This window comes from Suncus etruscus, chromosome 9 (assembly GCF_024139225.1).
Source record: "Suncus etruscus isolate mSunEtr1 chromosome 9, mSunEtr1.pri.cur, whole genome shotgun sequence".
Lineage (NCBI taxonomy): Eukaryota > Metazoa > Chordata > Mammalia > Eulipotyphla > Soricidae > Suncus > Suncus etruscus.
This window is the reverse complement of record NC_064856.1, coordinates 45,089,664-45,105,069: the sequence shown is the minus strand read 5'-3', so window position 1 is coordinate 45,105,069 and position 15,406 is coordinate 45,089,664. Positions and strand designations below refer to the sequence as shown.

The window sequence follows — 15,406 nt, the reverse complement described above, 5'->3', positions numbered from 1 at the left end:
AACATGAACAGATGGACTACACATTTCTTTTTTAGGCAGAACAATGATATTATTAATTCTCGTGGTTGTTGTAATAGAGTTTAATGAATTTTCTGGTTGAATAATTTTTGGAAAACTAGGATTCCAATTAAATAAATATCAGCTAAATAGATAATTGAAAACGTAAGAAGACCAAGGAGATACTGTTCTTTGAAATCTCCATCAAGTTACATATCTACTCTCTTTTACATTTTTTTTTATCTTGGATCTAGATTCTATTATGTTCTCTAGCTAAAAGAAGTTTTTGCCCATGAATCCTGTCACAAAAAAACCCACCTGTGATATTCCTCATTATTTATTTACCAGGTTCTTTTTTTAAATTAAAATGATGTTTTTGAATAACCTTGAATTACAATTACAAAGATAATCATGTAAAAATACCAATACCTTTATCAGTGTCTCCTATCCTCCATCATGTTCCTCGTTTCCCTCTTAACCCACATCCTGTCTGTGTCAGGCACATTTCACCAGTGTTCCTAGTGTTCCCTAACTTATCCCCATCAAAGCCCCATACCAGTGGCACACTGTCTACTGAAAACAAGTTCTGCTCTTTATTTTTATTGTTTTGGGAATTTTATAATCCTCCCAGGAAATTATTGTATATTCCACATATGAGAGGGATCATTTTGCTTTGTTCCTTTCCCTCTGACTTATTCCTACTCATTCAATAAATGGTTACTTTCCAAGTTATGTGAGAACTCCATAAGAAAAATTCAACCCTATCAAAAAATGGGTAGAAGAAATGAACAGAAACGTCAAAAGCCAAAAAACATATGAAAAATTTTTATTTCACCTATTTTTTGGAGGTAACACAATCTTCACTTTGTCTCAGATATTGACTTTTATTTATATGGCTCCTTACCATTCTGTTTGGGCACTTATATTAAGATACAATTGTTGTTTACTTGCCTGCTTCTCCTGCTATCCTGTGTATTTTTTAGACCACAATTATTTTTATTTATTTTTTATTTATTTATTTTTTTAATTTTTTGTCCCCCAATTCACAATACAGACAAGGCAAAGGGCCTGTGCTGAGGTGTATATGGGGTGCATTTACTCTTTCTATACAGTTAGTGTAAAGAACACAGCCTATGGTAAGACTTGGGAGGCCTTATTTTTTCTTTTATATATATAATCCTTCACCAGTGCAACATTCCCATGACCAATATCCCTGGAAACAGTTTAGATGCCCCTCAATAGATGAATGGTTAAAGAAACTATGGTACATATATACAATGGAATATTATGCAGCTATCAGAAGAGATGAAGTCATGAAATTTTCCTATACATGGATGTATATGGAATCTATTATGCTGAGTGAAATAAGTCAGAGTGAGAGAGATAAACACAGAATGGTCTCCCTCATCTATGGGTTTTGAGAAAAATGACAAACATTTGTGTAATGGTTCTCAGAGACAAAATAGGGGAGGACTGGAGGGTCCAGCTCCAGACATGAAGCTCACCACAGGGATTGTTTAGTGCAGTCACAGAAATAATTACACCGAGAACTATCATAAAAGAATGTGACTGAATGAGGGAAGTAGAAAGCCTGTCTAGAGCACAGGCTGGTGTGGGGTGGGGAGGAAGGACACTTGGGATATAGACCACAATTATTTTTCTTTTATCCATGTGTTCCCAGTATTCAGAAACAATGTCTGCCATATGAGTTATTAATAATACTGCTTATATTTTTGCAGCCATTTGTTATTTTACTAGAAACTATTAAGAAAGCACTTAATACCTACAATTCACTAATTGCTGAAAAGCCAAGTTTGATGTTATTGGTTTTATTAATTTGACATGCCTATTGTCTCTATGAATTTCATCCATCAAACAAAACACAGCTTACTATACTTCCCATAATCTCCTACCAAATAATGCCAGTTTTAATTATTAATTATTTGATCAATAATTTCCAATATTTTTCCTTTATAATGTATGTGATATAATGTGTATTTACCAAATCTTGACTTTTATATGAAGGCCCTAGATAAAAATAGACATGAAGTTTTTAAAGTTAGATTTACTTGGATTGTTGACAATTATAATTGAGTCTGATGAGTGTTATTTGCATTGCCTTCTAAGGCTTTCATAACAAAATACCAAGTATCTGGTATCTTAACAACAGAAATTTACTTTCTGCAGTTCTTGGGTCAGAAAGAATGTGTTAAGATAGCTGCAATTTGTATTTCTCCTAAATCTTCTTTTCCTTCTTTCATACCACCTTGCTATAAATAAATATACTTCTTGTTTGTGCACACATCCTATTTTCTTGTCTATGTTCTAATTTCATTTTAAAAGGAAAAGTTCAATGGTATTATGGATAATATCTATGTTCTTTAGACATCATGACTTCTTTAAAGACTCCAATCATCAAATATAGTCATGTTTTGATATATTGGGTGGTCAGTGTTTCAGGTTATATATTTGGGTGCAGGTCCACAATTCAGCTTTAATTCTTGATTTTCCAGCTCAATGTCAGGCTTGATGTTTCGAATTTAACAGAAATTCCAAAATCCACAACACTAAGGATGTATATGCACTACCTGGGGAGAAATCACAGGTATAGGAAAAGAAAAGCAGATATGATAAAACTGCCATATGATTCTCTTATCTGCTGGTCAGCCTGGCCGTCTTAGGAGAGAAGTGGGTCTTGTTTATTCCTGTAAAGTTATGAAGTAACTTGTAGAATATTGTGGGTTGGGTACTTATATTAAATATCACTGAGTTTGAGAGAGACAATTATATAATTTAATAAATATTCATTTGCCTACTATTTCTTGATAATAATTAAACTGAAAAGACAAATAAACAACAAAGACAACACCCGCTCTAGGCTTTATACTGTGATCTGCAATTTTTTTCTCACCATAGTATATAGTGAGGATCATCATGCAAAGTAAAAAGATAGATTAGATTGGCACTTAGGAGATAACAGTCCATTAGAACACGTAATGTATGCTCATAAATTAGATCAAATGTCATAACTTGAAACTTCTTTGTGTAGTGTAAGGATTACATATAGGCATGTTTTTCATAAGTCACTGTATCCAGATCACAACAACCAAACTTAAAATTGTGCTTATTAAAGAGACAGACTCGAGGATGGGAGGGACATTGGTAAAGGAAAGTTGACACTGGAGGTGGGACTGTTGCTGGAACATAGTAAGCCCAAAATCCAGTTATAAATAACTTTCTAAATTATGGTATCTTAATAAAAATAGATAATAAATACATCATTGGGTTACAGTAATTATGGAGGGTGGTAAGGCAGAGACAACGTACGGTAAAAGATTAGAAGTTGACATCACATCTATTGGTATCTTCACAGCACAGTGTTGGGCCAGATAAGACATATTTCTCTCATTAAAAGAAACCATTAGACTCGAGAGAGTCTTTTCTTCTCTCTTCTGAACATTAAAGAGAAGATCAAGATTCCTCCATCTTGTTGTCTTCTTTCTTTATTTAGAGACTACTTAAAACTTAATGCCAGAAGAATCATAACACAATAAGATGAGTTCAATTCTAGCTCAATCATTTGCCAAATATGTGATACAAGCATTGGTCTCTATGACGCTAAACATGACTTTCCTTAACTGTAAATGTATTTAATATTTCATTTAGGATATAATTTATCCATAGAATAAGTAAAATTATTTCAAGTGTAATTCAAATTACAGTACTCAATACAAACTAAAGTATTCATTCCAGTTTCCTCTTTTAGCTTTAAGAACTATTCCTGAACTTAAGGGTCTGATATAAAGCCCTTAATAAATTGTATAATTAGGTTTCCCTATCATACCATAATTACTGTGAATTTAACTCTGTAACAGGACAGAAATTTTTAGCAAGAGAAAAAAATCAGAGAATCTCACAGCACTCTATAACTTGTCTCAAATTTATGGAACTTTGTATGTTTATGGGTCCAGCTGTCCATTAGTGTGTGTATCACTTAACTGTATCTTGTTCCCCCAAGTCATCTTTATATGGCAAAGTTGAGGACCTGTGCCATGTAAATGATTTTCTAGCCTCAAGGTTCAGAAGTGTTGATCCAGAAAGGAGAATATTTTGATTAAATTGTACTTTAATCTCTTATCAGGATACTGAATAATTAATTAAACATCATGAACATTTGTTTCCTCATCTCTAATGTGCATGCTCTAATAGAATTGACTAATAGGGCAGAAGCAATCAACTATGCGACTGTAAAAATTGAATTAAGTATCATTTTGCTATTTTATATGTGACAATAGGAGGCATCCAATAGCTTGCAGAGAGATAATATTTAAAATCATGAATTATAAGGTTCAAAAGTTTAACATTATAGGCAAACACCCTATCTGATATAACATCACTCTGCCTCCAAATAAATAGTATACATTATGCTTTTATGAGTATATAATCATCTGAATTTTCAATGAAATAATAAACATTGCATAAATGAAAAAGTAGAATAAAATATAAAGAAAACAATAATTGTGATACATATTAATAACATAAGTATGCATATGATTTGCTTAAAAAAGTACTTAGAGAAACTTCATTAAAAAGGTAACACTTAAAACAAATTATGAAAGAAGCCTAATATTTAAAAAGCCATGCTCCTCAGTTCCTAGTTAATCATTTTATATGATAGAACATATAACTTTCATATAGAAATTTGAAGATGAATTCTTCAATATTTATTGTCTACCTATGACCATTAATTAATCAATAGGGGTTGAATCCTTACTAACACAAAGTAAGATTTTCAGTAAAATAAAAGGTGAGGATTTTCTAAAATTTTAAAAATACTAGATAATGGATTCATACTAATAGATATTTTTCAACACTGACATGGCACTTGCTTACATGAACACTTTCTCTGTTTTTCTCTTTCTCTTCCTCTCAAACATATATGCATACGATGAAATCTCTAGAGGACACAATAGAAATGGAGCAAAACCATAATAATTTTATTATTAATGGTGGAGTGGTTGACTTGGGGCATTTCCAAAATCAGCTATAAAGAGTCTTGAGTTTTAATGGCTTCAGACTCTCAGAAGGATTAGTTTTAAGGACATCTACACATTGTTGAAACTCAAAGGCTTCATCTATGTCAAATGGTGGCTTGGGGCATGAGTGGGGGTTGCTGACAAAGGAAAGTCACAAAAATTTTTTTACTGGCTTTAGCTCTGGAGATGGAAAAAAAGTACCTCACTAGAATTTATACTACGGGCCAAGCCTCAAGCATTCTGGCATTAGAAACAGCATTGTAGTTTGTGAACCCTTGATTTAAAATGTCTTAAAATAATCTTGAATTTATGGTGTCTTGGGGCTCAGTAGTTGTATTAAAGCAAATCCCCTTTAGAGAAACTAAACCACCAAGATTGACATAAACATAATAGCTACATTAGATAAGAAAACTCCATATTTAGTATTTATTATCAGAACATAGGCATATGTTAGGACTTTAATAAATTATGAAATAAAAATAGAACAAAATATGAATATTAAAAAGACAGAGATATTTAGAAAATATAGAAATTGCTGAAGTTAACAATATAATCCCTGAAATTACAATACTTAAAAATAATCACCTCACATCCCCCCAGCAAACAAAAACAAAAATAAATATCATCCTTGTTTGAGTCAAAGTAAAGAGAGGACAACACTAAAGTAAGTTTATAAAAATTTAAAGAAATTAAACAAAATGTGAAAAGCTAAAGAGCTTAAAATATTAGTAGAAGGGGCCAGAGAGATAGCATGGAAGTAAGGCGTTTGCCTTTCATGCAGGAGGTCATCGGTTCGAATCCCGGTGCCCCTTATGGTCCCCCGTGCCTGCCAGGAGCAATTTCTGAGTCTGGAGCCAGGAATAACCCCTGAGCACTGCCGGGTGTGACCCCAAAACCACAAAAAACTATTAGTAGAAAAGGAGTTTAGAATAATATGAATTATAAATTTAATAAGTTTCCCAGTGAATTAATGCTTATGATATTTTATTTTATTTTTTAAATATTTTTTTATTTAAACACCTTGGTTACAAACATGATTGTGGTTGGGTTTCAGTCATATAAGATGACACTCCCATCACCAGTGCAATATTCCCACCACCAAAGTCCCAAATATCCCTTCTCCTCTTTCCACCCCCACGTGTACTCTAGACAGGCTTTCTTTTTTCCTCATATGTTCTCATTGTTTGGATAGTTCGCAATGTAATTATTTCTCTAACTAAACTCATCACTCTTTGTGGTGAGGTTCACGAGGTGGGCTGTAACGTCCAGCCCTTCTCTCTTTTGTCTCTGAAAATTGTTGAGAAATGTCTTTCATTTTTCTTAAAACCCATAGATGAGTGAGACCATTCTGCATCTTTCTCTCTCTCTCTCTGACTTATATCATTCAGCATAATAGATTCCTTGTACATTCACGTATAGGAAAATTTCATGATTTCATCTCTCCGGACGGCTGCATAATATTCCATTGTGTAAATGATATTTTCACTTATTCTTACAGGTGAGAAATTTTTAAATGTAAACTCTAAACTTAACAAGATGAGAAAACAAGAAAATTAAAATTTGTGCACAAATGTGCCCTGGGGAAAAATCCAAAGTATATTAAAGACAAATCTTAACCCATGGTGAAATGAGTCTAATTAACCTAGCTAAAAGAAAGACATTTTTTAAAAAAAAAGATCTCAATAAAATTAAGTGTAGACTCAAGCACATACTTTACATGTTGAGATTTAGTTCAATCTTAGCCCTTTGTTGTCCAAACTGACCACCTGGTAATGCCCTATTGATAATCAAGCATCCACAAGCTGAACATAGACACACGTGGTTTCTATAAAAGATGTTTCCATACATAGAAAGAAATTATAAAGCTAAAAACACTTAAAAAGCAACTTGACAACATTGGAAGAAAACAGATAAACAGTCTGAGAATGGACAATATTTATTAGTTTATAAATGTGTCATATATATCTTTCTAATAGATTAATAAGAAAAATGTCTTTATGTTTATAAGTGGATTTGTGGCTTATTGTTAATCTAAAGATTGTGTTGGAAGACAAAAAATTGAAAACAGGGGAGATTTTGCTCCCTTGTGCGGCCTAGGGGAGACTTTGTTTCCTGTGCGGCCTGGGTGAGATTTTGCTCCCTTGTGCGGCCTAGGGGAGACTTTGTTTCCTGTGCGGCTTGGGCGAGATTTTGCTCCCTTGTGCGGCCTGGGGGAGACTGTGTTTCCTGTGTGGCCTGGGTGAGATTTTTGCTCCCTTGTGCGGCTTGGGGGAGACTGTGTTTCCTGTGCGGCCTGGGTGAGATTTTGCTTCCTTGTGCAGCTTGGGGGAGACTGTGTTTCCTGTGCAGCTTGGGTGAGATTTTGCTCCCTTGTGCGGCCTGGGGGAGACTTTGTTTCCTGTGCGGCCTGGGTGAGATTTTGTTCCCTTGGGCGACTTGGGTGAGACTTTGTTTCCTTGTGCAGCGTCAGGACCGGGTCCCCCCCAACCCCAGTGAGTCCCTTCCCCGGGGTGGGCGCCTGGAAAGGCAAGCTGAGCGACCCGAATAGTTGGGGGAGATAGGGCCAACCATCTGGACTCTCAGGTGACCTAGAGCAGTCCAGCCCCTTGGGCCCGGAGCGGACCAGGGACTCCCCAAGGGCGAGGGCAGAGCCTCAAGGGTTGGACTGAGGGAACTCCTTCAAGGGAGGCTTGGAGGGGGCGGAGCTCCATTGACTCCCAGAGAAAGGAGGGGGGATTGAGAGCTAGGCTCAACAGCGCCAGCAACCATTGTGGCCAGGAGTGGAACTGCACCGCTGACAGAAATAAGGAGTAGAAAAGCTATAATACCCACTGCAGGAAGGCTGAACACTAGGTAGCAAAGGGGAGGAGAAAGAGCTAGGTTCAACAAGCCCACCCAACAGCACCCTCTAGAAACACCTTCAGGAAGGGGACCAAAGCAGGCCGAAATTAGGAGCCACAGCACTCCAAAACACACCATTAAATACAAATATACAAATATCAATCGATGCAGAGAAGGCATTTGACAAAATCCAACATCCTTTCATGTTAAAGACACTGAGCAAAATAGGGTTAGAAGGAACTTTCCTCAAGATAGTTACAGCTATATATGAAAAGCCTACAGCCAACATTATACTTAATGGCGAGAAACTAGAAGCATTCCCACTAAGGTCAGGAACTAGACAAGGCTGTCCTCTCTCTCCACTCTTATTCAATATAACCTTAGAAGTTCTAGCAATAGCAATCCGACAAGAGAAGGGAATCAAAGGAATTCAAATAGGGAAAGAGGAACACAAGCTATCTCTATTTGCCGACGATATGATGATATACATCAAAAACCCTAAAGAGTCCACAGTAAAACTCCTAGAAACAATCAGCCAATACAGCAAAGTGGCTGGATACAAAGTCAATACACAAAAGACAGTAGCGTTTCTATATACAAAAATGAAGTTGAGGAGAGAGAGATTAAAAATACGATTCCATTTAAGATAGTATCAAAAATATCAGGTATCTAGGAATCAACCTTACAAGAGAAGTGAAAGACCTATACCAGGAAAACTTCAAAACACTCCAGAAAGAAATTGAAGATGATCTAAAGAAATGGAAGAACATCCCATGCTCATGGATAGGTAGAATTAACATGATCAAAATGACTATCCTACCCAAACTCCTATATAGATTTAATGCAATCCCTATCCAAATCCAGGCACAATTCTTTAAAGAATTAGAACAATCATTCACAAAATTCATCTGGAACCACAAAAGACCCAGGATAGCCAAACACATACTGAAAAACAAGAAGCTGGGTGGAATCTCCTTACCTAACTTGAAACTATACTATAAAGCCATAGTAATCAAAACAGCATGGTACTGGAACAGAGACAGGACCTCAGACCAGTGGGTCAGGACAGAATTCCCAGACATAAACCCCCAGATATACAGCCAACTAATATTTGATAAAAGAGGCAAGAATCTGAAATGGAACAAAGAAAGCCTATTCAACAAATGGTGTTGGCACAACTGGAAAACTACATGTACGAAAGTGAAAATCAACCCATACCTCACTCCTTATACAAAAGTCAACTCAAAATGGATCAAAGACCTTGAAATCAGACCCGAATCTATAAAGTTTATTGAGAATAAAATAGGGAGAACACTCGAAGACCTATGTATCAAAAAGGTCTTCGAGAATGGAGCACCAATGGCAAGAACCTTAGCAGCAAACATAAACAAATGGGACTACATCAAACTAAAAAGCTTCTGCATGGCGAAAGAAACCTTACTTAATGCAAGAAGACAGTTAACAGAATGGGAAAAAAATCTTTTCACTAGACATATCAGATAAAGGGCTGATATCTAGAACTTCCAAAGCACTCAGAAAACTGAGCCCCTCAAAACCAAATAAAGTCATAAAAAAATGGGGAGAAGAAATGAATAGACACTTCTCTGAGGAAGACAGAAGGATGGCTAACAAACACATGACAACATGCTCACCTTCTCTCATCATCAGAGAGATCCAAATCAAGACAACAATGAGATACCACCTTACACCAGTGAGGATGGCTCACATCAAAAATACTGAGAACAATCTTTGTTGGCGTGGATGTGGTATGAAGGGAACTCTCATCCACTGCTGGTGGGAATGCCCCCCAGTCCAACATCTATGGAGAAAAGTCTGGAGAGTACTCAAAGAACTTAGAATTGAGCTCCCTTTTGACCCAGCAATTGCACTCCTAGGTATATACCCCCAAGTTGGAAGAACATTCATTCCAAAATACGTGTGCACCCCACTATTTATCACAGCACTCAGTATAATAGCCAAATCTTGGAACCAACCGTGATGTCCAACAACAGATGAATGGATCATTAAGATGTGGTATCTATACACAATGGAATATTACATGGCAGTCAAAAATGATACAATCACAGATTTTGCAGCAACGTGGATGGACTTAGATCATGTTATGTTAAACAAAGTAAGTCAGAAGACAAAAGATAAACACAGAATGGTAGCACTATTCTGAAGCACATAGAACATACATCTCAATCACAACTAATACTTAACAATCAAATAACAGGGTCTAACAGGGTAGAAACTCCAATCACTGTAATAGTCAACATATACCTGGGAACAGTGCCCAAAACACATGAAAAAGGAACAACACAACCTCTCGAATACACATTATACCACAAAGAAAACAGCAACACCAGAACAGCAGCATAGAGAGAACAGGTACGTAATCAACCTTCTACAATAATGGCCCATAATAATCCTGTAGAGATCATATACAGGAACACAGGTAAAGAATACCACGGCAAACCACTGACTCCAATGGAAACATCCCATAAAACTACGTATTAATGCCTCTATCTTAATATATTTAAAATAACCTCTCAGCTTTTCTGTCCACAGGCGTTCTTGGATACAAAGGGCGGACAAGCTAAGATGGCAGCTCGGGATACCACACGAGATACCATACCCAGTTTGCACTACGAGATGACCCTGAGAAAACTCTTTAACATACACTTTATCTCTAGGTTTACCTTCTTTTAGGGTTTCAAGCAAGTGACCAGTCAGACCACCGAAGCAGTAACAGCGATGTACAGACCCAAACTACATGCTCTATTCACTGAACACAATCAAGCAAACTAGCATTCCCTTGCTATTCTCTCCTCTCTTCTCACCACTTTCTTGGTTATTTTTTCTTTTCTATTCTTTTCTTTACTTTATATCCTTTCTCTTCTTCCTTTCTTTCTAATGTATTTTTCTCTTTTCTCCCTCCCTACCCCTTCCATACACCTTACCCTTTCCCCACTCTGGAAATCCAACTATCCCTCCACCCCTCAATCCCATCCAGACCTCCCTCTATATTAAAACACTTCACCCTCAGTCCTTAATCTATTAGGCAACAAGATCGCCCTCCTACCCCAACGAACCAGTACCCAGCACCCAAGAGAAGGGACACCCAGTCAAACCCACACCTTGTCCCGGGCAAGAAAAGACAGCCAACTCCCCGGCGGACTCATGCTGCGAGGCTCTCCCTACCAACTCCCCCTAATGTGGACTGTTTCTTGAAACCGAACCTAGGTCCAAAAGTATCCCCAATGCAAGAACTCTTCCAAGACCTCCCTGCCGCAAATTTTTACCAACCTGAAGAAGGTCAGGGGGTGTGATAGGAAGATGCCTGGGAACCCACACATCACAAGAAAAACCCAAAAGACAATGGGAAAAACTGTACTTCCAACATAGGCATAAGACCTGTAATATACCACCTTGTTACCTGCTCTCCCCCAAATGTAAGGTAGTCTTTTGCACCACTTTGGTCCTTTAAAAACTTCGCTAACTCATTTTAGTTCTTTTTTTTTCCTTAAATTTATGTATTTATTTTTTTTAAATGTTGGTCCTATATATACATTTGCGAGCACATACATTTTTATTTATTTAATTTTATTTTATTATTATTTTTTTATCATTTTTGGGTATGTGACCTGTGTCTGTTATCCCCTCTGTCCACCCCAAACCACACCGACAATACAATGTAGCTCCACTTCCCCCTGCAAAGACACACTAAATAAAGGGGAAATCTTACATATAAAAAAAGAGCTCTTATCTACTAGAGATGGGAACTCATAGTTGTTTACAATACAGGGATATCTCCTACCTTGAAAATATGTCATGTGGAATCACTTAGACCTCAGATGATTAGATACCATTCATCCAGCCTTGAACCCTGGATCCCAGACATGGAATCGGCACAGCTCTTCACAACAGCTGCAGGAAACAAACTCCATCCGGGACAGCCTTAATACTGCGGGGTCAACAACAAGGGCCAGCTCTAACATGATATCCTGACAAAGAGGAAAATGTGAACAACTTGACCTTAGAGCAGATTAGCCTACCTTACCAGCTAATGACAAGACAAAACCAGAAGACTCGGCACCCTTTGGTAGGTCCAAAAGCCAAGATCGTGACTTACAGATGACTGGCTACTAGAACCACGACCAGACAGTATACATCTTGAGACCAATAAAAAAGCCCTAGTTTAGGGTTTGAACTATGACTTGCACAATAAGCATGATCCCCAGTCCCAAAGGTCTGACAGAGACAACTGCAACAGAATGGGGTTTCTGGAAGCACAAAGAAAGACGCTATCCTAGGTGCCATCCTAGGTTCAGTGCAAAGACCAAGGTCACCAACCACAGAAGATGGATTAAAACGACACTGAGGTAACAGAACCTCTAGAACCACAAAGACTGACTTCATCATAAGTCCTACCTCAGGATCTGTGCAGATACTGAGACCTCTAAACACAGAGCTCTGAGTGTATCACCCTGGACAGAACAGAAGTCTTCCACACACCAAAAAACACCACCGAGAGAATAAATGATCCTGAGCAAAGTCTAGAGCTGATCCCATGACAGTATACTCCAAGGACGGAGAAATCCCATATTTCTTAGGCCAAGTGAATTCCTTTTCGAATGACCCCAATATTTAATTTGCCAGGGCAGGAGGGGAAAAAACAAAAATACAAAAAGCACAAAACCTTGGTTATTTTATATATATATATATATATATATCTTTTACCTTCATTTATTATTGTTATTATTATTTTTATTTACCTATCTATTTTGGTCGATTTCTCTGTTTGGGTGTGATTATTGAAATCGTTGTCCCCAATTATACTTACTTTTTTCTCTTCTTTTCTTTTCCTTCGTTATGTGCTATGCCATGTTTCTTATTTCAAGACCATGGCGTGTTTTTGGTTTGTTTGTTTGTTTTTGTTTTTTTTTTGTTTGTTTTGCTTTGTTTTTCGTCTGTTTTTTGTGGTGCTTATTGATATAGCTGGAGTCCTCACTGGATAATTGACGCTTTTTTTGTTACTGGTGGAGTGTTTCACCTTCTTTCTCTCCTTCATCTCCCAAATCGAAGATGAGAGCCTCTAAAAGGATTCCACCCATTTTGGGAGTATTAGACTCTTACCCCAGTTTATTTATCTTCTCCTTTTCAGGCAAAACCACGCAACCGCAACTTGAACTAGCTAGTCCTGCCTACAGTTAGAGGGGGAGATAAGGGAGGCATCAAGACCAAACAGGTGCAAGACTACTAAGTAGTGGGTTGGATACAGAGGGGACCAAATATTCTAGCCGCCCTGGGGGTGAGGGAAGAGGAAATGGGAGGTAGGACAAAAACGGAGGGGTAGGGAGGACAATTTGGTGATGGGAATCCCCCCTGATTTTCTGTAAATATGTACCTAAAATGTTATTGTCAACAATATGTAAGACACTATGATCAAAATAAAAATTATATTAAAAAAACAAAACAAAACAAAACAAAAACAATTACCTTTGGGAACACCAATCTGACCAAACTCGGTTACACCAGTATTTGAGCTGATATCATCAGGGCTTCTTGGTACTAGTGCAGGCACTCTCGCCCTGTATCTTCCTTCTTCCAGGAGGCCTATCACCTAACTATAGCATCTAAAAGTCACAGTATCTGTAATAGTGCTATGTATTCTTGGACAAATTCATTTAATTGATGCTGTCATAAGTCACACCAATTTAATAAAATGAACAGATAACAAGAGCTTAAAAAAATTGTAAACAGGAAATTTATTTATAAAAAATAAATGTTGGTTGTTTGAAATATAAATAAGGGTGCAACATCTCATTAGGATCACAAAGACAAAACGAGTGAAAGTCAAGTAAATTGAATCATAAATAAAAAGAGTTGGGGTCATAATAGACACCATAGAAATTTAGAAGATGATCAGGAATTTCTTCAAAAATCTATATGCTATTCAATTGTATAGAAACCAGAAGAAATGGACAAGATTTTGGATTTCTAGCACCTCACAAGAAGAAACAGCAAACATGAATAGGCCAATTACTACCAAGCAAATTAAAAAGTCTTATCACTAAAGTTCTGGAAATTCTTGCCATAGCAATATTCCTTACTCTATGCCCTCTGCTATGAACTACATTGTTCTATGCAAAGATACATAAGCTCTATGCAAAGAATATTACTGCCACATTTCTTGCTCTATGCTAATAACTATTCCTGACAAATTATAGATTTAAGTGAGAGACACCAAGATAATGGAAACTTACAGTTACACTGATCTCTAAAGTCTGGGAAATCATCAGGAGGACCAAGTCTCCCCGCTACTGAAGCCCAAGCAATTTAGCTACCACGTTTAGTCTTCTCCATAGAAACAACCTAGCTTCACTACTTCACAATTAATCTTAGAAGAGATGCTAAATTGATGAAACTCTCACTACACAGGTCATGGGACTGAAAACTCTAGTGCCTTTTTTGGGGTGAATAGTAGGTCACACTCACCAGCACTGAGGGATTACTCCTGACTCTGAACCCAGAAATCACTCCTGACAGGTTCTGAGGACATATGGGATGCTTGAGATAGAATTTGGGTTGGCTACATACAAGGCAAGCACCTTACACATTGTGTTATCTCTCGACCCCCTCTGTTCCTTCTTGAGATAGAATGAGCAGCCTCAACCCATTTACCTCCCCATACTGTTAGAAAATATATAAGCCACATGCACATCCCACAGACTCCATCATGTAAATGCTCAACTTCACAGCTTCATGACTAATATCTCCAAACCAATGAAATTCCAAGTACCCTAGATTTTGGGATCCTCAAGAAGAAGATTGGCCAATTTCCAGACCTGCCCAAACCCCAGGAGCTGTAAACACTGCCCTCATAGCCTCTGGCTATAAATGCCCCAGTTTCACAGCTTCACAACTAATCTAAAGACATGCCAAGGGCCGGGCGGTGGCGCTGGAGGTAAGGTGCCTGCTTTGCCTGCGCTAGCCTAGGACGGACCGCGGTTCAATCGCCCGGTGTCCCATATGGTCCCCCAAGAAGCCAGGAGCAACTTCTGAGCGCATAGCCAGGAGTAACCCCTGAGCGTCACACGGTGTGGCCCAAAAACCAAAAAAAAAAAAAAAAAAAAGACATGCCAAGCCAAGGATCACCTCAGTTCTACAGTTCCTGAAGGGGTCTCAAACTCAATTTTCCTGGGGGCCGCAGGAGGCAAAGTCGGGGTGATCCTTGAGTGCAAAGTCAGAAGTAAGCCTTGAACATTGGGGGGTGTGACCCAAGCAACTAAAACAAAACAAAACAAAAAAATATTCCTCTAGGGCAGGGTCACAAAATGTTGTATGGAGGACTGCAAATGGCCCACGGGCAGCAAGTTTGAGACCCGAAAATCTCTGCTCCCTGTCCATAAAAATTTAAAAGACATTGATTAAATCATCTTAAAACTGATAGGGACTAATAATAATCCCCTAAACTCCAGAACAATTCTGAGAAAAAAGGTGAGATATTTCTTTCCACCCAATTTCCT

General features: G+C 37.7%; 1 pseudogene; it reads right to left on the bottom strand.

The window, feature by feature from the left end:
* Positions 1–1,026: 1,026 nt before the first annotated feature.
* On the bottom strand, positions 1,027–1,140 carry LOC126019419 (uncharacterized; annotated as a pseudogene).
* Between the last annotated feature and the right edge of the window lie 14,266 nt (positions 1,141–15,406).